Source organism: Leuresthes tenuis, unplaced genomic scaffold (assembly GCF_036924035.1).
Source record: "Leuresthes tenuis unplaced genomic scaffold, fLeuTen1.0.hap1 SCAF_74, whole genome shotgun sequence".
NCBI lineage: Eukaryota > Metazoa > Chordata > Actinopteri > Atheriniformes > Atherinopsidae > Leuresthes > Leuresthes tenuis.
Window position 1 is genome coordinate 24,137 of NW_027325428.1, and position 22,774 is coordinate 46,910.

The following is a 22,774-nucleotide window of genomic DNA, read 5'->3' on the forward strand; positions in this document are numbered from 1 at the left end:
ATGATGCCAGCAATGAACAGAGAAGAAGATTCAGTGTCATCAATCTGCAACACGTGCCTCTAATGAGGGGGTGAATATAGAATCCTCAACGATTACAACGTCTCTGGGAACTGTGACAACAACAAGGTTTAAACCATTTTGATATATATTGTAACCTATTGGCTAAGGAATAGTGCTGAAAATGAGGTAAATCTAATCCACCACTGTCCTTGGTCTTCTGTAGGGTTTTTAAACTAATACGTGGTGGTTTGTTTTTCCACAGAAATTTGGAGATGCATGAATCTAGTGACTTAAACCAAGTAGCAGATGGTTTTATGGGGATCATTGAGAACAAATAGTTAACTTTTGGTAGTATCATCATTTTAATGGTTGTAACTCTCCCCATAAGTGATATAGGTAAGGACTTCCAACGAGAGAGATCGTCCTCTACTCTCTTTACTAATTGCACATAATCCATCTGTACTTATCAGTTTAATATGTGATATGTCTATGCAAGGACTACATATTAAATGGATTTTTATCAATAGGAGTTGAAAAAGGAGCTTGCTCCGTTCACTCCAAGAATCGACCCGGTACTGCAGTGCCGCTGGGAACGGTGCGCTCTCCTCTGCTCTTGTGAAAAAGCTAACAGCGGTGCAGGATGGAAGTTTCTTTTAGTCTGCTGAGAAAAGAGAGTGAATGCGAAGTAGACTTTAACACGGCTCTGGGAGCGAGCCGAGTGCGGGCTAACCAGGAGAAATGCTTGAAAGAAACGCGACACCGAATGAGCGGTCAGAACAAAGCCTCAATACGGTGTTCCTGTGGTGTTTTTATAAAATGCGGTGAAAATAAAGGTGTGAATGCCCCATAGAAAACTAAAAGGTGGAGCGGAAGTGTTCGGCTGCAAGAAGGTGTGAATGTCCGACTATATTTGGTGAAAAGCAGGTGAAGCAAGGTCTGAATGCCCAACCTTACATCATCAAAAGCGAGATCAGAGGTTTTTGGCTGCAAGAAGGCCATAGTTTGCCAAAAGCGGGTAAGGTGCGAATGACCGACTAAATATCAACAAAAGTGGGGGCGGAGGTCTTCGGATGCAAGTGGGTGTGAATATCCCACCATACAAGTATGGTGGAGAGGAAGCTGTGAATGGCCGACCATAGTTTGCAAAAAGCGGGTGAGAAAAGGTGCGAATGTCCAACCATACATGATCGAAACAGGGTGTTTGGCTGCGACAAGGTGTGAATGTCCACCCATAATTAATGAAAAGCGGGCAACAAGTAGGTTCGAATGCCATACCATACATCATCAAAAGCAGGAGTGGATGTGTTTGGCTACAAGAATGTTTGAATGTCCGAGCATAGTTTGTAAAAAGCGGGTAAGAAAAGGTTCGAATGCCCGAACATACACCATCAAAAGAGGGAGCGGAGGTGTTCCGCTGTAAGACGGTGTGAATGTCCGACCATAGTTGGTAAAAAGTGGGTATGAAAAGGTGCGAATGCCCAAATTCGGCTGCAAAAAACTGTGTTCGGCTGCAAAAAGGTGTGAATGTTCGACTAAAGTTTGTAAAAAGCGGGTAAGACAAGGTGCGAATGCCTGACAATGTATGATCAAAAGCGGGAGCGGAGGTGTTCAGCTGCAAGAAGGTCTAAATGTCCATAATTAATTGCTAGAAAACATGAAAGAAAATTTTCGAAAATCAATCCGCACATGATCATAAGTGGGAGAGGAGGTGTTCAGCTGCAAGAAGGTGTGAATATCCTACCATAATTGCTGAAAAATGTGTTAGAAACGGTAAGAATCCCGGACCATACCTCATCAAAAGCTAGAGAGGTGGTGTTCGGCTACAAGTAGGTGTGAATGTCTGACTAAAGTTCAAATATATTAACAAAAGCGGGAGGAGAGGTCTTCGGATGAGTGGTTGAGAATTTCCAACCATAATCTATAAAATGCGGTGAAAAAAAAGGTGTGATAGAAACCTAAAAGGTGGAGCGGAAGTGTTCGGCTGCAAGAAGGTGTGAATGTCCATCTATAGTTGGTGAAAAGCAGGAAAAGCAAGGTCTGAATGCCCAATCTTACATCATCAAAAGCGAGATCAGAGGTGTTTGGCGGCAAGAAAACGGGTAAGGTGTGAATGACCGACTAAATATCAACAAAAGTGGGGGCGGAGATCTTCGGATGCAAGTGGGTGTGAATATCCCACCATACAAGTATGGTGGAGAGGAAGCTGTGAATGGCCGACCATAGTTTGCAAAAAGCGGGTGAGAAAAGGTGCGAATGTCCAACCATACATGATCAAAACAGGGAGCGGAGGTGTTTGGCTGTGACAAGGTGTGAATGTCCACCCATAATTAATGAAAAGCGGGCAACAAGTAGGTTCGAATGCCCAACCATACATCAACAAAAGCAGGAGTGGATGTGTTTGGCTACAAGAAGGTTTGAATGTCCGAGCATAGTTTGTAAAAAGCGGGTAAGAAAAGGTGCGAATGCCCGACAAAGTATGATCAAAAGAGGGAGTGGAGGTTTTCGGCTACAAGGTTTGAATGTACGACCATAGTTTGTAAAAAGCGGGTAAGAAAAGGTGCGAATGCCCGAACATACACCATCAAAAGAGGGAGCGGAGGTGTTACACTTGAAAGACGGTGTGAATGTCCGACCATAGTTGGTAAAAAGTGGGTAAGAAAAGGTTCGAATGCCCGAATATATACCATCAAAAGCGGAAGCGGAGATGTTCGGCTGCAAGAAGGTGTGAACGTCCGACCAAAGTTTGTAAAAAGCAGTTAAGAAAAGGTTCGAATATCCAACCAAACATAATCAAAAGTGGGAGCAGAGCTGTTCGACTGCAAGTAGGTGTGAATATCCACCCATAATTCCTGAAAAATGGGTAAGAAAAGGTGCGAATGCCCAACCATACATCATCAAAAGAAGAAGTGGATGTGTTCTGCTACAAGAAGGTTTGAATGTCCGACCATAGTTTGTAAAAAGCGGGTAAGAAAAAGTTGGAATGCCCGAACATACACCATCAAAAGAGGGAGCGGAGGTGTTCCGCTGTAAGATGCTGCGAATGTCCGACCATAGTTGGTAAAAAGCGGGTAAGAAAAGGTTAAAAAACCGGACTGTACACAATCAATAGCGGGAGCGGAGTTGTTCGGCTACAAGAAGGTGTGAAAGTCCGACCATGGTTTGTAAAAAGCGGGTAAGACAAGGTGCGAATGCCCGACAATGTATGATCAAAAGAGGGAGCGGAGTGTTTCGGCTGCAAGGTCTGAATTTCCAACCATAATTTGTAAACACCGTTGAAGAAAAGGCTCGAAAGCCCGACTATACACCATCAAAAGCGGGAGCGGAGGTGTTCAGCTGCAAGAAGGTCTGAATGTCCACCAATAATTACTGAAAAATGGGTAAGAAAAGGTGTGAATGCCCAACTATACATCATCACAAGCAGAAGTGGATGTGTTCGGCCACAAGAAGGTTTGAATGTCCGACCATAGTTTGTAAAAGGCGGGTAAGAAAAGGTTCGAATGCCCGAACATACACAATCAAAAGAGGGAGCGGAGGTGTTTCACTGCAAGAAGGTGTGAATGTCCGAGCATAGTTTGTAAAAAGTGGGTAAGAAAAGGTTCGAATGCCAGAACATACACCATCAAAAGAGGGAGCGGAGGTGTTCCGCTGTAAGGTGTGAATGTCCGACCATAGTTTGTAAAAAGCGGGTAAGAAAAGGCTAAAATACCCAACTCTACACAATCAATAGCGGGAGCGGAGTTGTTCGGCTAAAAGAAGGTATGAAAGTCCGACCATGGTTTGTAAAAAGCGGGTAAGAAAAGGTTCGAATGCCAAAATATACACCATCAAAAGCGGAAGCCGAGGTGTTCGGCTGCAAGTAGGTGTGAATGTCAGATCATAATTTGTAAAAAGCTGATGAGAAAGGTGTGAATGACCAACAATAATTGCTGAAAAATGTGTTAGAAAAGGTAAGAATGCCGGACCAGTCATCATCAAAAGCGGGAGAAGAGGTGTTCGGCTGCAAGAAGCTGTGAATGTCCAGCCATAATAACTCAAAAACGGGTAAGAAAAGGTAGTATTGCCAGACCATAAATGATCAAAACAGGGAGTGGAGGTGTTCCGCTGTAAGAAGGTGTGAATGTCCCACCATAATTGGTAAAAAGCGGGTAAGAAAAGGTTAAAATACCCGACTGTACACAATCAATAGCGGGAGCGGAGTTGTTTGGCTACTAAAAGGTGTGAAAGTCCGACCATGGTTTGTAAAAAGCGGGTAAGAAAAGGTGCGAATGCCGGACAATGTATGATCAAAAGAGGGAACGGAGGTTTTCGGCTGCAAGAAGGTCTAAATGTCCAACCATAATTTGTAAAAACCGGGGAAGAAAAGGCTCGGAAGCCCCACTATACACCATCAAAAGCGGGAGCGGAGGTGTTCAGCTGCAAGAAGGTCTGAATGTCCATCAATAATTGCTAGAAAACATGAAAAAAAATGTTCGAATATCCAACCGCACATGATCATAAGTGGGAGAGGAGGTGTTCAGCTGCAAGAAGGTGTGAATGTCCACCCATAATTCCTCAAAAATGGGTAAAAAAAAAGGTGCGAATGCCCAACCATACATCATCAAAAGCAGGACTGGATGTGTTCGGCTACAAGAAGGTTTGAATGTCCGAGCATAGTTTGTAAAAAGCGGGTAAGAAAAGGTTCGAATGCCCGAACCTACACCATCAAAAGAGGGAGCGGAGGTGTTCCGCCATAAGAAGGTGTGAATGTCCGACCGTAGTTGGTAAAAAGCGGGTAAGAAAAGGTTAAAATACCCGACTGTACACAATCAATAGCGGGAAGGGATGTGTTCGGCTACAAGAAAGTGTGAAAGTCCAACCATGTTTTGTAAAAAGTGGTTAAGAAAAGGTGCGAATGCCCGACAATGTATGATCAAAAGAGGGAGCGGAGGTTTTCGGCTGCAAGAAGGTCTGAATGTCCAACCATAATTTGTAAAAACCGGGGAAGAAAAGGCTCGAAAGCCCGACTATACACCATCAAAAGCGGGAGCAGAGGTGTTCAGCTGCAAGAAGGTCTCAATGTCCATCAATAATTGCTAGAAAACATGAAAGAAAATTTTCGAATATCAAACCGCACATGATCATATGCGGGAGAGGAGGTGTTCAGCTGCAAGATGGTGTGAATGTCCACCCATAATTCCTGAAAAATGGGTAAAAAAAGGTGCGAATGCCCAACCATACAACATCAAAAGCAGGTGTGAATGTCAGATCATAATTTGCAAAAATCTGATGAGAAATGGTGAGAATGCCCGACTATACACCATCAAATGCGGGAGCGGAGGTGTTCGGCTGTGAGTAGGTGTGAATGTCCGACCATACTTGCTGAAAAATATGACAAAGCAGTTTTCACTTGGTTTGAGTGAAGGAATTCATTTTATATCAAAATCCGAAATTGTGTAGAACTCGTGGAAATAAGTTTATTCTCGGATTCCTAAAGGTTTAGTGTTGTTCTTTGGTATACTGCAAAGTAATACTTTCTATTTTGTTGAAACCCATTCAGACATGGATAAATATGAAGGACAAAGCAGTTTTAACTTGGTTTGAGTGAAGGAATTCATTTTATATCAAAATCCAAAATTGTGTAGAACTGGTGAAAAGAAGCTTATTCTCGGATTCCTAAAGGTTTAGTGTTGTTCTTTGGTATACTGCAAAGTAATACTTTCTTTTTTGTTGAAACCTATTCAGACATGGATAAATATGAAGGACAAAAGCAGTTTTAACTTGGTTTGAGTGAACGAATTCATTTTATATCAAAATCCGAAATTGTGTAGAACTCGTCAATCGACGCTTATTCTCGGATTCCTGAAAAGGTTTAGAGTTGTTCTTTCCTATCCTGCAAAGTACAACGTTCTTTTTTGTTTAAAGCTATTTAGACATGAATAAATATGAAGGACAAAGCAGTTTTAACTTGGTTTGAGTGAAGGAATTCATTTTATATCAAAATCCGAAATTGTGTAGAACTCGTGAAAAGAAGATTATTCTCGGATTCCTAAAGGTTTAGTGTTGTTCTTTCCTATCCTGCAAAGTACAACATTCTTTTTTGTTTAAAGCTATTATGACATGGATAAATATGAAGGACAAAGCAGTTTTAACTTAATCGGTTTCAACAAAATAGAAAGTATTACTTTGCAGTATACCAAAGAACAACACTAAACCTTTAGGAAATCCTTCACTCAAACCAAGTGAAAACTGCTTTGTCATATTTTTCAGCAAGTATGGTCGGACATTCACACCTACTCACAGCCGAACACCTCCGCTCCCGCATTTGATGGTGTATAGTCGGGCATTCTCACCATTTCTCATCAGGTTTTTGCAAATTATGATCTGACATTCACACCTGCTTTTGATGATGTATGGTTGGGCATTCGCACCTTTTTTTACCCATTTTTCAGGAATTATGGGTGGACATTCACACCTTCTTGCAGCTGAACACCTCCTCTCCCGCATATGATCATGTGCGGTTTGATATTCGAAAATTTTCTTTCATGTTTTTTAGCAATTATTGATGGACATTGAGACCTTCTTGCAGCTGAACACCTCTGCTCCCGCTTTTGATGGTGTATAGTCGGGCTTCCGAGCCTTTTCTTCCCCGGTTTTTACAAATTATGGTTGGACATTCAGACCTTCTTGCAGCCGAAAACCTCCGCTCCCTCTTTTGATCATACATTGTCGGGCATTCACACCTTTTCTTAACCGCTTTTTACAAAACATGGTCGGACTTTCACACCTTCTTGTAGCCGAACACATCCCTTCCCGCTATTGATTGTGTACAGACGGCCATTTTAACCTTTTCTTACCCGCTTTTTACCAACTACGGTCGGACATTCACACCTTCTTATGGCGGAACACCTCCGCTCCCTCTTTTGATGGTGTATGTTCGGGCATTCGAACCTTTTCTTACCCGCTTTTAACAAACTATGCTCGGACATTCAAACCTTGTAGCCGAACACATCCAGTCCTGCTTTTGATGATGTATGGTTGGCCATTCGAACTTTTTCTTACCCGCTTTTTACCAACTACGGTCGGACATTCACACCTTCTTATGGCGGAACACCTCCGCTCCCTCTTTTGATGGTGTATGTTTGGGCATTCGAACCTTTTCTTACCCGCTTTTTACAAACTATGGTCAGACATTCAAACCTTCTTGTAGCCGAACACATCCAGTTCTGCTTTTGAGGATGTATGGTCGGACTTTCACACCTTTTAGTAGCCAAACCACTCCGCTCCCGCTATTGATTGTGTACAGTCGGGTATTTTAACCTTTTCTTACCCGCTTTTTACCAATTATGGTCGGACATTCACACCTTCTTACAGCGGAACACCTCCGCTCCCTGTTTTGATCATTTATGGTCTGGCAATACTACCTTTTCTTACCCGTTTTTGAGTAATTATGGCTGGACATTCACAGCTTCTTGCATCCGAACACCTCTTCTCTGCTTTTGATGATGAATAGTCCGGCATTCTTACCTTTTCTAACACATTTTTCAGTAATTATTGTCGGTCATTCACACCTTTCTCATCAGCTTTTTGCAAATTATGATCTGACATTCACACCTACTTGCAAACGAACACCTCGGCTTCCGTTTTTGATGGTGCATATTTTGGCATTCGAACCTTTTCTTACCCACTTTTTACAAACTATGCTCGGACATTCACACCTTCTTGCAGCCGAACACATCCACTTCTGCTTTTTATGATGTATAGTTGGGCATTCACACCTTTTCTTACCCATTTTTCAGTAATTATTGGTTGGAAATTCAGACCTTGCAGCCGAACACCTCCGCTCCCTCTTTTGATCATACATTGTCGGGCATTCGCACCTTGTCTTACCTGTGTTTTACAAACCATGGTCGGACTTTCACACCTTCTTGTAGCCGAACAACTCCGCTCCCGCTATTGATTGTGTAGAGTCGGGTATTTTAACCTTTTCTTACCCGCTTTTTACCAATTATGGTCGGACTTTCACACCGTCTTACAGCGGAACACCTCCTCTCCCTCTTTTGATGGTGTATGTTCGGGCATTCGAACTTTTTCTTACCCACTTTTTACAAACTATGGTCGGACATTCAAACCTTCTTGTAGCAGAACACATCCACTTCTTCTTTTGATGATGTATGGTTGGGCATTCGCACCTTTTCTTACCCATTTTTCAGGAATTATGGGTGGACATTCACACCTACTTGCAGTCGAACAGCTCTGCTCCCACTTTTGATTACGTTTGGTTGGATATTCGAACCTTTTCTTACCTGCTTTTTACAAACTTTGGTCGGACGTTCACACCTTCTTGCAGCCGAACACCTCCGCTTCCGCTTTTGATGGTATATATTCGGGCATTCGAACCTTTTCTTACCCGCTTTTTACCAACTATGGTCGGACATTCGCACCATCTTACAGCGGAACACCTCCACTCCCTCTTTTGATGGTGTATTTTCGGGCATTCGCACCTTTTCTTACCCGCTTTTTACAAACTATGGTCGGACATTCAAACCTTCTTGTAGCTGAAAATCTCCACTCCCTCTTTTGATCATACATTGTCGGGCATTCGCACCTTTTCTTACCCGCTTTTTACAAACTATGCTCGGACATTCAAACCTTCTTGTAGCCAAACACATCCACTCCTGCTTTTGTTGATGTATGGTTGGGCATTCGAACCTACTTCTTGCCCGCTTTTCATTAATTATGGTCGGACTTTCACACCTTCTTTTAGCCGAACAACTCCGCTCCCGCTATTGATTGTGTAGAGTCGGGTATTTTAACCTTTTCTTACCCGCTTTTTACCAACTATGGTCGGACATTCACACCTTCTTACAGCGGAAAACCTCCGCTCCCTCTTTTGATGGTGTATGTTCTGGCATTCGAACCTTTTCTTACCCACTTTTTACAAACTATGGTCGGACATTCACACCTTCTTGCAGCGAAACACCTCCGCTCCCTCTTTTGATTGTGTATGTTCGGGCATTCAAACCTTTTCTTACCCGCCTTTTACAAACTATGGTCGGACATTCAAACCTTCTTGTGGCCGAACACATCCACCTCTGCTTGTGATGATGTATAGTTGGGCATTCACACCTTTTCTTATCCATTTCTCAGTAATTATTGGTGGACATTCAGACCTTCTTGCAGCTGAACACCTCTGCTCCCGCTTTTGATGGTGTATAGTCGGGCTTTCGAGGCTTTTCTTCAACAGTGTTTACAAATTATGGTTGGAAATTCAGACCTTGCAGCCGAACACCTCCGCTCCCTCTTTTGATCATACATTGTCGGGCATTCGCACCTTGTCTTACCCGCGTTTTACAAACCATGGTCGGACTTTCACACCTTCTTGTAGCCGAACAACTCCGCTCCCGCTATTGATTGTGTACAGTCGGGTATTTTAACCTTTTCTTACCCGCTTTTTACCAATTATGGTCGGACATTCACACCGTCTTACAGCGGAACACCTCCGCTTCCAATTTTGATGGTGTATGTTCGAGCATTCGAACTTTTTCTTACCCACTTTTTACAAGCTATGGTCGGACATTCAAACCTTCTTGTAGCAGAACACATCCACTTCTTCTTTTGATGATGTATGGTTGGGCATTCGCACCTTTTCTTACCCATTTTTCAGGAATTATGGGTGGAAATTCACACCTACTTGCAGTCGAACAGCTCTGCTCCCACTTTTGATTATGTTTGGTTGGATATTCGAACCTTTTCTTAACTGCTTTTTACAAACTTTGGTCGGACGTTCACACCTTCTTGCAGCCGAACACCTCCGCTTCCGCTTATGATGGTATATATTCGGGCATTCGAACCTTTTCTTACCCGCTTTTTACCAACTATGGTCGGACATTCGCACCATCTTACAGCGGAACACCTCCGCTCCCTCTTTTGATGGTGTATGTTCGGGAATTCGCACCTTTTCTTACCCGCTTTTTACAAACTATGGTTGGACATTCAAACCTTCTTGTAGCCGAAAACCTCCACTCCCTCTTTTGATCATACATTGTCGGGCATTCGCACCTTTTCTTACCCGCTTTTTGCAAACTATGCTCGGACATTCAAACCTTCTTGTAGCCAAACACATCCACTCCTGCTTTTGTTGATGTATGGTTGGGCATTCGAACCTACTTGTTGCCCGCTTTTCATTAATTATGGGTGGACATTCAGACCTACTTGCAGCCGAACACCTCGGCTTCCGCTTTTGATGGTGTATATTTTTGCATTCGAACCTTTTCTTACCCGCTTTTTACAAACCATGGTCGGACTTTCACACCTTCTTTTAGCCGAACAACTCCGCTCCCGCTATTGATTGTGTAGAGTCGGTTATTTTAACCTTTTCTTACCCGCTTTTTACCAACTATGGTTGGACATTCACACCTTCTTACAGCGGAACACCTCCGCTCCCTCTTTTGATGGTGTATGTTCGGGCATTCGAACCTTTTCTTACCCGCTTTTTACAAACTATGCTCGGACATTCACACCTTCTTGCAGCGGAAAACCTCCGCTCCCTCTTTTGATGGTGTATGTTCGGGCATTCGAACCTTTTCTTACCCACTTTTTACAAACTATGCTCGGACATTCACACCTTCTTGCAGCGAAACACCTCCGCTCCCTCTTTTGATTGTGTATGTTCGGGCATTCAAACCTTTTCTTACCCGCCTTTTACAAACTATGGTCGGACATTCAAACCTTCTTGTGGCCGAACACATCCACTTCTGCTTTTGATGATGTATAGTTGGGCATTCACACCTTTTCTTACCCATTTTTCAGTAATTATTGGTGGACATTCAGACCTTCTTGCAGCTGAACACCTCTGCTCCCGCTTTTGATGGTGTATAGTCGGGCTTTCGAGGCTTTTCTTCAACGGTGTTTACAAATTATGGTTGGAAATTCAGACCTTGCAGCCGAACACCTCCGCTCCCTCTTTTGATCATACATTGTCGGACATTCGCACCTTGTCTTACCCGCGTTTTACAAACCATGGTCGGACATTCACAGCTTCCTCTCCACCATACTTGTATGGTGGGATATTCACACCCACTTGCATCCGAAGACCTCCGCCCCCACTTTTGTTGATATTTAGTCGGTCATTCACACCTAACCCGTTTTCTTGCAGCCAAACACTTCTGATCTCGCTTTTGATGATGTAAGATTGGGCATTCAGACCTTGCTTTTCCTGCTTTTCACCAACTATAGACGGACATTCACACCTTCTTGCAGCCGAACACTTCCGCTCCACCTTTTAGGTTTCTATCACACCTTTTTTTCACCGCATTTTATAGATTACGGTTGGAAATTCTCAACCACTCATCCGAAGAGCTCTCCTCCCGCTTTTGTTAATATATTTGAACTTTAGTCAGACATTCACACCTACTTGCAGCCGAACACCACCTCTCTAGCTTTTGATGATGTATGGTCCGGCATTCCTACCGTTTCTAACACATTTTTCAGCAATTATGGTAGGACATTCACACCTTCTTGCAGCTGAACACCTCCTCTCCCACTTATGATCATATGCAGATTGATTTTCGAAAATTTTCTTTCATGTTTTCTAGCAATTAATGATGGACATTTAGACCTTCTTGCAGCTGAATACCTCCGCTCCCGCTTTTGATCATACATTGTCAGGCATTCGAACCTTGTCTTACAAACTTTAGTCAAACATTCACACCTTTTTGCAGCCGAACACAGTTTTTTTCAGCCGATTTTGGGCATTCGAACCTTTTCATACCCACTTTTTACCAACTATGGTCGGACATTCAAACCTTCTTGTAGCCGAACACATCCAGTCCTGCTTTTGATGATGTATGTTAAGGCATTCGAACCTTTTCTTACCCGCTTTTTACAAACTATGCTCGGACATTCAAACCTTCTTGTAGCCGAACACATCCACTCCTGCTTTTGATGATGTATGGTTGGGCATTCGAACCTACTTGTTGCCCGCTTTTCATTAATTATGGGTGGACATTCACACCTTGTCGCAGCCAAACACCTCCGCTCCCTGTTTTGATCATGTATGGTTGGACATTCGCACCTTTTCTCACCCGCTTTTTGCAAACTATTGTCGGCCATTCACAGCTTCCTCTCCACCATACTTCTATGGTGGGATATTCACACCCACTTGCATCCGAAGACCTCCGCCCCCACTTTTGTTGATATTTAGTCGGTCATTCGCACCTTACCCACTTTTGGCAAACTATGGCCTTCTTGCAGCCAAAAACCTCTGATCTCGCTTTTGATAATGTAAGGTTGGGCATTCAGACCTTGCTTCACCTGCTTTTCACCAAATATAGTCGGACATTCACACCTTCTTGCAGCCGAACACTTCCGCCCCCCCTTTTAGTTTTCTATGGGGCATTCACACCTTTTTTTTCACCGCATTTTATAAAAACACCACAGGAACACCGTATTGAGGCTTTGTTCTGACCGCTCATTCGGTGTCGCGTTTCTTTCAAGCAATTCTCCTGGTTAGCCCGCACTCGGCTCGCTCCCAGAACCGTGTTAAAGTCTACTTCGCATTCACTCTCTTTTCTCAGCAGACTAAAAGAAAGTTTCATCTTGGGCTCCCTGAAACTTCCATCCTGCACCGCTGTTTGCTTTTTCACAAGAGCAGAGGAGAGCGCACCGTTCCCAGGGGCACTACAGTACCGGGTCGATGCTTGGAGTGAACGGAGCAAGCTCCTTTTTCAACTCCTATTGATACAAATCCATTTAATATGTAGTCCTCGCATAGAGGACACATCAGACATTAAACTAATAAGAACAGATACTACACTTGATCTTAGCCAAAAGGCCGAGAAGCGATAACTGTCCACTGGTTCACGTCCGAGGGCCCTTCCTGGCACAATGCGCACTTGTAGCGGTGTTCTTTTTATGGCCATAGTGTCACTTTGCACCTCGGCCCACCCGCTGCACTGAGCACTCTTCAGCCCTTTTAAATGGTATAACTTTACACTACCGCACGCTCCAGCGAGCACCATTCAAGCAACAACTTTGCACTCCAGCTTCGAACATTGGCACAGTCGCAACAAGTAAGGCGACTCTACTCAGAGAAGTCACTCTGCACAGTAACAAGATTTCTTTTGCACAGACAGAAAGGGCTTCATCCGCAAAGGTAAAACCTGCCAAAAATAGAAACAACTCATTAGTGCTGCTCAACGTTGTACTTTGCAGTAAAACAAAGAGCAAATCTAAAGATTCAGGAATCCGAGAATAAGCTTACTTCCATGAGTTCTTCACGATTTCGGATTTTGCTATAAAATGAATTCCTTCACTCAAACTAAATTAAAACTGCTAAACCGCTAATCTGTTACATGCAAGGCAGATGTCAAATTCACCGAAATAGGATCTAAGGGTATTTGGCCAATCGAGCTGTAGCAGCTTCGGTAAAAGAGTATAAGTTGAAGAGTTTGTGAATAAAGGTGTGCGCACACATAGTGAGTTGTAGGAAAATAGGCAGGGAGCAATGCCGGCTGGGGTATAGGTTCTTGTATGTTGTCTGACTGTTTGATTTGAATGTGTTGTGTAAGTGTCCTGTTGAATGTTACATGTTTGGGCTTTGACACGCTTCACTGTGGTTGTTAACTGTGTGGTGTGTCCTGAAATGTTATATGTTTGGGCTGTGTGACATGCTTAATGCTTTTCAGTAGCAACCCACTTATTGATATATAGCAACTGACAACATAAGAAGTCCGGACATACTTTGATAGTAGTTGTAGAAGTATCCTTATTGATAATAGATAAACTAATTCATAGTGATAGAACAGTAGATGAACAGGTGCCTGCACATGTCTCATGAAAATAAAATGGGTGTATGATTGCTGACGGCAGAGCAATACTGCCAAACTTATGAGTTCTTGTGGCAAACTTGATTCAGTGTCTTGACGTGTATACGCTGTTTCGCTGACTTGTCACAAGAAACAAAGTGTGTTTGATAAGATCCGACCATTTTATTACGGGAGGATCAGTATGTATGGATTCTGATGTGACTGATAAACTCATTCGTATCTTAAGCATAATCTAATACGTGAGACAACGCCCTGGCACACAATCAAAAAAAAAAAAAAGAGAGAGCGGTTTTGTGTCCCCACAGTCCATAATGTAGAAAAGAGAGAAAAAAAGCCTTTCTGATTTGTTGTGTGTGCTCACAGTGCAGAGTGTAGAGAAAAGAGAGAAAAGAAAGCCGTTTTGGTGTCACGGGTGTTGTGACTTACACACACACATTTCTGAATTGAGAAAGGAAATTATTTTAGAGGAAGCACTAGAGTTTAGATCCCACATTTGTTGATAGGCATTCATTTAATTTTTCTTTTAATCAGTTTTAAATTGAATACTAACTGAGAAATGAAAAAGGTGAAGAGTTTAGAAGCTTGGTTCAAGAGCAAAACTTGGTTTATGATCAGCTGAGTCTCTAAACAGAACAGCAAAGGGCTTCATCGAACATTTAAAAAAGATTCAGATTGTTAGAATATCCAGAATTTATAGGAATGGTGGTGATTACTCTTATTTTCTAGAATGGAAATAACTGCACCATGTCTGTTTTATGAATTTAAGGGGCTAAAAAGTTTTGTTCTCGTTTTTCTATGATTAACCGAATGTATGTGAGAGTCCAAACAGACAGAAGGGTTACGGCCGAGCGCTGGACCTTCCAAAAAAGATGAGACAGGCTGGACCCGTGCCATACTAGTTAAGGCCTGCCTGTGGATAACACGTTCTTTAAACTCTCACACACACAAACTCACACACGTTCGCACACATACACCCATACACACACACATTCTTGAACTTGCTGCAAGATTAAACCTTTGCATTAACTGACTCCAGCAACTCTGAGTCTCATTGAGAGACTTTTCTCAACAATTGGGTCCTCAAACCAGATCTCAACGTTTTTTCCGCTGTCCAGGGTCGGAGCTGAAACCGTGCACGGGGGAGTCCAGTACTCCTAATGAAAGACCCCCTGCTGAATTGCAGTAATTAGGGGCCAGTGTCCACTGAAAGGGGGAAAAAGGGACGAGATCGTACTTTTGAATCAATGGCCAGAAGCCATTGGCAGTGCAGGCATCAACAATAATGGTGTTATTTCACCCATTAACACTTAAGGTACCTCATGCAGTGGCTGTGATATGGTTACTTAACAAAATATCTTTACCAGACATCTCTCCTACATAACAGTTCTTCTTTCACAGCCACACCTTGTTGTCGAGAGATGTGCTACACTTAATCCATCCACACTGCTACCTACCCCACAGATGGAAAGCCAGAAATAACCATCAGTGTTTTACCCAGGCCAGACTTAACTGATATACGTTATGAAAATGCAGAAATAACTATATTTATTCAACAGATCAAGGAAAAAAACCCTGATGGCACAAATGCTACAGGATTTGCAGTAGTAACAGAAACTGAAGTTTTCTTAAAACAACCACTACCAAAAAATTACTCTGTTCAAGCAGTCGAATTGGTAGCTTTAACTGAAGCTTGTAAATCAAATAACAAAAAGGTTGTTAACGTTTACACTGACAGTCAGTATGCCTTCTCAACTGTACATGTGTTAACACAGCATTGGAAAAACAGGTATGTTGACATCCACAGCTAAATGTATAAACTACAAATATTTTAGCATTATTAGATGTTATTCAATTGCCATCTACAATAGACTCGTATGAATGACCGGAAGGAAAACCATACTGCCAAAGAATTTGTTTAAATATGCTGCAGTATTGAGCCACGGACCATGTCATGTCTCAACAGGAGGGATGGAAGCAATAATGAACCAGGTTTTTACAGCATATGGTTTTACTAATTATTAAAAACATTTTTTTAGAATAAATAAATGAATAAAGTTTTGTCTAGCAGGTCAAATATGTGCAAAATACATTCCACAGGGCAATCTAAGACCAAAACGAAGATAATTCCCTAAGCCAGTGTATCTTTTTCAACATATTTGTTTGGATTTCATTATTTCATTATTTTGTAGATTTCATTGAACTAAATTAATGTTAAGGGAAACGATTCTGCTCAGTGACAACAGAGGTTTTTACCAAATGGTCTGAAATATTTCCATGTGCACAAGCAGATGCACTCTCAGTAGCAAAATCACGCGTAAAATAACTCATTTCTAGATTTGAAATTCCTGAAAAGATCTTCAGTGATAATTTGACACACTTTGTAAACAATGTCATCTCACTGATGGCAAAGAACTTAAAATAGACCTTAGAAACCACTGTGATATAGAAGGTTTCGCTAACACATTGGAATTGTTTTACTATTTACATATGCATGTGCAGTGAAGAATTGCTTGCTGCTGATAAATGCAAAGAAGAACAGCTTACACATAAATGCTCACATATAGGCTGCTGAATGCAATGAAGACCTGCTTATCCAGTAAAGTTCAATGTCAATGTGTAATATTCAATTAGGATTTGCAAAACAGTGAAGTTAAACAATGAATGGGTCCATAGTCGGTATGAGAAGACTACAGGAATATTTACCTGGGTGTACGTTCAAACAGAGATGAGAAAATTGCGATAAATTATTGTTTGTTTGTTTGTTAGTATGTATATGAATGTTATGTGTATAAACTGTGTTGAGTTGTAGTTACTCAGTAGTGTCTCAGTGAAACAACCGACGGGGGAAGCCTTGCGGTGACAACAAAAGCAGTGTTTTACTGATCAGTCAAGTTGCTCCAGTGTACTCCATACAAACTGGTTGGCTACTGAAGGGATATAAAATGGGGAATACTTGTTTTAAAGCAAACAAGGAATTAGATGGGAAAAATACATGTTTTAACGGGACCCAGACAATATTAAATACTCAGACAGATGGGAGAAGAAGTGTAGTTTTGTAGGAAATCACAAAATTATTACATAAAATGAGTGAAATCAATTGAAGAATGCCTTTCTGAAGAGCTGTTTACCACAGATGAGCAGCTTTGCGACCAAGCACATTGTAGATCGCTTTACTGCCAAAATGATCTAGTTTAATGGATTGGTTTAGACATTTATAACAGCATTTTAAGAACAAAGAGAGAAACAAAAAGGGACAACGTGGTGGAAGGTGATGTATAAATAACTGTGTATATGATGAAGGAGAGACCATTTGAGCAGCACAGCCATTTCGCAGCACAGGGACAGCAGTCCAAGTTAAAGGATCTCCCATGTGGTATCACCTGTCACACTGTGTCAAGGCATCAAAAGAAGAAAAAATCACCAAACTCAAGGACAAAGAGACGAAGACTCCGGTGAACGAAGAGAGAGGACTTACAAACCAGAAATACAAAAGGATGCTCGATATCAAGATCCAGAAGAAGAGGCTAACAATGCCACGAACACTTACGATGCTGGGAATGATGCCAGCAATGAACAGAGAAGAAGATTCAGTGTCATCAATCTGCAACACGTGCCTCTAATGAGGGGTTGAATATAGAATCCTCAACGATTACAACGTCTCTGGGAACTGTGACAACAACAAGGTTTAAACCATTTTGATATATATTGTAACCTATTGGCTAAGGAATAGTGCTGAAAATGAGGTAAATCTAATCCACCACTGTCCTTGGTCTTCTGTAGGGTTTTTAAACTAATACGTGGTGGTTTGTTTTTCCACAGAAATTTGGAGATGCATGAATCTAGTGACTTAAACCAAGTAGCAGATGGTTTTATGGGGATCATTGAGAACAAATAGTTAACTTTTGGTAGTATCATCATTTTAATGGTTGTAACTCTCCCCATAAGTGATATAGGTAAGGACTTCCAACGAGAGAGATCGTCCTCTACTCTCTTTACTAATTGCACATAATCCATCTGTACTTATCAGTTTAATATGTGATATGTCTATGCAAGGACTACATATTAAATGGATTTTTATCAATAGGAGTTGAAAAAGGAGCTTGCTCCGTTCACTCCAAGCATCGACCCGGTACTGCAGTGCCGCTGGGAACGGTGCGCTCTCCTCTGCTCTTGTGAAAAAGCTAACAGCGGTGCAGGATGGAAGTTTCTTTTAGTCTGCTGAGAAAAGAGAGTGAATGCGAAGTAGACTTTAACACGGCTCTGGGAGCGAGCCGAGTGCGGGCTAACCAGGAGAAATGCTTGAAAGAAACGCGACACCGAATGAGCGGTCAGAACAAAGCCTCAATACGGTGTTCCTGTTGTGTTTTTATAAAATGCGGTGAAAATAAAGGTGTGAATGCCCCATAGAAAACTAAAAGGTGGAGCGGAAGTGTTCGGCTGCAAGAAGGTGTGAATGTCCGACTATATTTGGTGAAAAGCAGGTGAAGCAAGGTCTGAATGCCCAACCTTACATCATCAAAAGCGAGATCAGAGGTTTTTGGCTGCAAGAAGGCCATAGTTTGCCAAAAGCGGGTAAGGTGCGAATGACCGACTAAATATCAACAAAAGTGGGGGCGGCGGTCTTCGGATGCAAGTGGGTGTGAATATCCCACCATACAAGTATGGTGGAGAGGAAGCTGTGAATGGCCGACCATAGTTTGCAAAAAGCGGGTGAGAAAAGGTGCGAATGTCCAACCATACATGATCGAAACAGGGTGTTTGGCTGCGACAAGGTGTGAATGTCCACCCATAATTAATGAAAAGCGGGCAACAAGTAGGTTCGAATGCCATACCATACATCATCAAAAGCAGGAGTGGATGTGTTCGGCTACAAGAAGGTTTGAATGTCCGAGCATACACCATCAAAAGAGGGAGCGGAGGTGTTCCGCTGTAAGACGGTGTGAATGTCCGACCATAGTTGGTAAAAAGTGGGTATGAAAAGGTGTGAATGCCCAAATTCGGCTGCAAAAAACTGTGTTCGGCTGCAAAAAGGTGTGAATGTTCGACTAAAGTTTGTAAAAAGCGGGTAAGACAAGGTGCGAATGCCTGACAATGTATGATCAAAAGCGGGAGCGGAGGTGTTCAGCTGCAAGAAGGTCTAAATGTCCATAATTAATTGCTAGAAAACATGAAAGAAAATTTTCGAAAATCAATCCGCACATGATCATAAGTGGGAGAGGAGGTGTTCAGCTGCAAGAAGCTGTGAATATCCTACCATAATTGCTGAAAAATGTGTTAGAAACGGTAAGAATCCCGGACCATACCTCATCAAAAGCTAGAGAGGTGGTGTTCGGCTACAAGTAGGTGTGAATGTCTGACTAAAGTTCAAATATATTAACAAAAGCGGGAGGAGAGGTCTTTGGATGAGTGGTTGAGAATTTCCAACCATAATCTATAAAATGCGGTGAAAAAAAAGGTGTGATAGAAACCTAAAAGGTGGAGCGGAAGTGTTCGGCTGCAAGAAGGTGTGAATGTCCATCTATAGTTGGTGAAAAGCAGGAAAAGTAAGGTCTGAATGCCCAATCTTACATCATCAAAAGCGAGATCAGAGGTGTTTGGCGGCAAGAAAACAGGTAAGGTGTGAATGACCGACTAAATATCAACAAAAGTGGGGGCGGAGATCTTCGGATGCAAGTGGGTGTGAATATCCCACCATACAAGTATGGTGGAGAGGAAGCTGTGAATGGCCGACCATAGTTTGCAAAAAGCGGGTGAGAAAAAGTGCGAATGTCCAACCATACATGATCAAAAGAGGGAGCGGAGGTGTTTGGCTGTGACAAGGTGTGAATGTCCACCCATAATTAATGAAAAGCGGGCAACAAGTAGGTTCGAATGCCCAACCATACATCAACAAAAGCAGGAGTGGATGTGTTTGGATACAAGAAGGTTTGAATGTCCGAGCATAGTTTGTAAAAAGCGGGTAAGAAAAGGTGCGAATGCCCGACAAAGTATGATCAAAAGAGGGAGTGGAGGTTTTCGGCTACAAGGTTTGAATGTACGACCATAGTTTGTAAAAAGCGGGTAAGTAAAGGTGCAAATGCCCGAACATACACCATCAAAAGAGGGAGCGGAGGTGTTTCACTGCAAGAAGGTGTGAATGTCCGAGCATAGTTTGTAAAAAGTGGGTAAGAAAAGGTTCGAATGCCAGAACATACACCATCAAAAGAGGGAGCGGAGGTGTTCCGCTGTAAGAAGGTGTGAATGTCCGACCATAGTTGGTAAAAAGCGGGTAAGAAAAGGCTAAAATACCCAACTCTACACAATCAATAGCGGGAGCGGAGTTGTTCGGCTAAAAGAAGGTATGAAAGTCCGACCATGGTTTGTAAAAAGCGGGTAAGAAAAGGTTCGAATGCCAAAATATACACCATCAAAAGAGGGAGCGGAGGTGTTCCGCTGTAAGAAGGTGTGAATGTCCGACCATAGTTGGTAAAAAGCGGGTAAGAAAAGGCTAAAATACCCAACTCTACACAATCAATAGCGGGAGCGGAGTTGTTCGGCTGCAAGTAGGTGTGAATGTCAGATCATAATTTGTAAAAAGCTGATGAGAAAGGTGTGAATGACCAACAATAATTGCTGAAAAATGTGTTAGAAAAGGTAAGAATGCCGGACCAGTCATCATCAAAAGCGGGAGAAGAGGTGTTCGGCTGCAAGAAGCTGTGAATGTCCAGCCATAATAACTCAAAAACGGGTAAGAAAAGGTAGTATTGCCAGACCATAACTGATCAAAACAGGGAGCGGAGGTGTTCCGCTGTAAGAAGGTGTGAATGTCCCACCATAATTGGTAAAAAGCGGGTAAGAAAAGGTTAAAATACCCAACTCTACACAATCAATAGCGGGAGCGGAGTTGTTCGGCTGCAAGTAGGTGTGAATGTCAGATCATAATTTGTAAAAAGCTGATGAGAAAGGTGTGAATGACCAACAATAATTGCTGAAAAATGTGTTAGAAAAGGTAAGAATGCCGGACCAGTCATCATCAAAAGCGGGAGAAGAGGTGTTCGGCTGCAAGAAGCTGTGAATGTCCAGCCATAATAACTCAAAAACGGGTAAGAAAAGGTAGTATTGCCAGACCATAACTGATCAAAACAGGGAGCGGAGGTGTTCCGCTGTAAGAAGGTGTGAATGTCCCACCATAATTGGTAAAAAGCGGGTAAGAAAAGGTTAAAATACCCGACTGTACACAATCAATAGCGGGAGCGGAGTTGTTTGGCTACTAAAAGGTGTGAAAGTCCGACCATGGTTTGTAAAAAGCGGGTAAGAAAAGTTGCGAATGCCGGACAATGTATGATCAAAAGAGGGAACGGAGGTTTTCGGCTGCAAGAAGGTCTAAATGTCCAACCATAATTTGTAAAAACCGGGGAAGAAAAGGCTCGGAAGCCCGACTATACACCATCAAAAGCGCACATGATCATAAGTGGGAGAGGAGGTGTTCAGCTGCAAGAAGGTGTGAATGTCCACCCATAATTCCTCAAAAATGGGTAAAAAAAAAGGTGCGAATGCCCAACCATACATCATCAAAAGCAGGACTGGATGTGTTCGGCTACAAGAAGGTTTGAATGTCCGAGCATAGTTTGTAAAAAGCGGGTAAGAAAAGGTTCGAATGCCCGAACCTACACCATCAAAAGAGGGAGCGGAGGTGTTCCGCCATAAGAAGGTGTGAATGTCCGACCGTAGTTGGTAAAAAGCGGGTAAGAAAAGGTTAAAATACCCGACTGTACACAATCAATAGCTGGAAGGGATGTGTTCGGCTACAAGAAAGTGTGAAAGTCCAACCATGTTTTGTAAAAAGTGGTTAAGAAAAGGTGCGAATGCCCGACAATGTATGATCAAAAGAGGGAGCGGAGGTTTTCGGCTGCAAGAAGGTCTGAATGTCCAACCATAATTTGTAAAAACCGGGGAAAAAAAGGCTCGAAAGCCCGACTATACATCATCAAAAGCGGGAGCGGAGGTGTTCAGCTGCAAGAAGGTCTCAATGTCCATCAATAATTGCTAGAAAACATGAAAGAAAATTTTCGAATATCAAACCGCACATGATCATATGCGGGAGAGGAGGTGTTTAGCTGCAAGATGGTGTGAATGTCCACCCATAATTCCTGAAAAATGGGTAAAAAAAAGGTGCGAATGCCCAACCATACAACATCAAAAGCAGGTGTGAATGTCAGATCATAATTTGCAAAAACCTGATGAGAAATGGTGAGAATGCCCGACTATACACCATCAAATGCGGGAGCGGAGGTGTTCGGCTGTGAGTAGGTGTGAATGTCCGACCATACTTGCTGAAAAATATGAGAAAGCAGTTTTCACTTGGTTTGAGTGAAGGAATTCATTTTCTATCAAAATCCGAAATTGTGTAGAACTCGTGGAAATAAGTTTATTCTCGGATTCCTAAAGGTTTAGTGTTGTTCTTTGGTATACTGCAAAGTAATACTTTCTATTTTGTTGAAACCGATTCAGACATGGATAAATATGAAGGACAAAGCAGTTTTAACTTGGTTTGAGTGAAGGAATTCATTTTATATCAAAATCCAAAATTTTGTAGAACTGGTGAAAAGAAGCTTATTCTCGGATTCCTAAAGGTTTAGTGTTGTTCTTTGGTATTTGGTAATTGAGACCTTCTTGCAGCTGAACACCTCTGCTCCCGCTTTTGATGGTGTATAGTCGGGCTTCCGAGCCTTTTCTTCCCCGGTTTTTACAAATTATGGTTGGACATTCAGGCCTTCTTGCAGCCGAAAACCTCCGCTCCCTCTTTTGATCATACATTGTCGGGCATTCACACCTTTTCTTAACCGCTTTTTACAAAACATGGTCGGACTTTCACACCTTCTTGTAGCCGAACACATCCCTTCCCGCTATTGATTGTGTACAGACGGCCATTTTAACCTTTTCTTACCCGCTTTTTACCAACTACGGTCGGACATTCACACCTTCTTATG

At 42.3% G+C, this 22,774-nt stretch overlaps 1 non-coding gene and 2 pseudogenes across 1 annotated transcript; 2 read left to right on the forward strand and 1 right to left on the reverse strand.

The window, feature by feature from the left end:
* The first annotated feature begins 429 nt into the window (after window positions 1-429).
* On the forward strand, window positions 430-606 carry LOC140286149 (U2 spliceosomal RNA; annotated as a pseudogene).
* A 12,026-nt stretch (window positions 607-12,632) lies between these two features.
* Window positions 12,633-12,823, reverse strand: LOC140286135 (U2 spliceosomal RNA). Its single transcript, XR_011911022.1, has one exon. It is a non-coding gene; the product is annotated as a U2 spliceosomal RNA (small nuclear RNA).
* A 4,968-nt stretch (window positions 12,824-17,791) lies between these two features.
* Window positions 17,792-17,968, forward strand: LOC140286145 (U2 spliceosomal RNA; annotated as a pseudogene).
* Window positions 17,969-22,774: the final 4,806 nt, after the last annotated feature.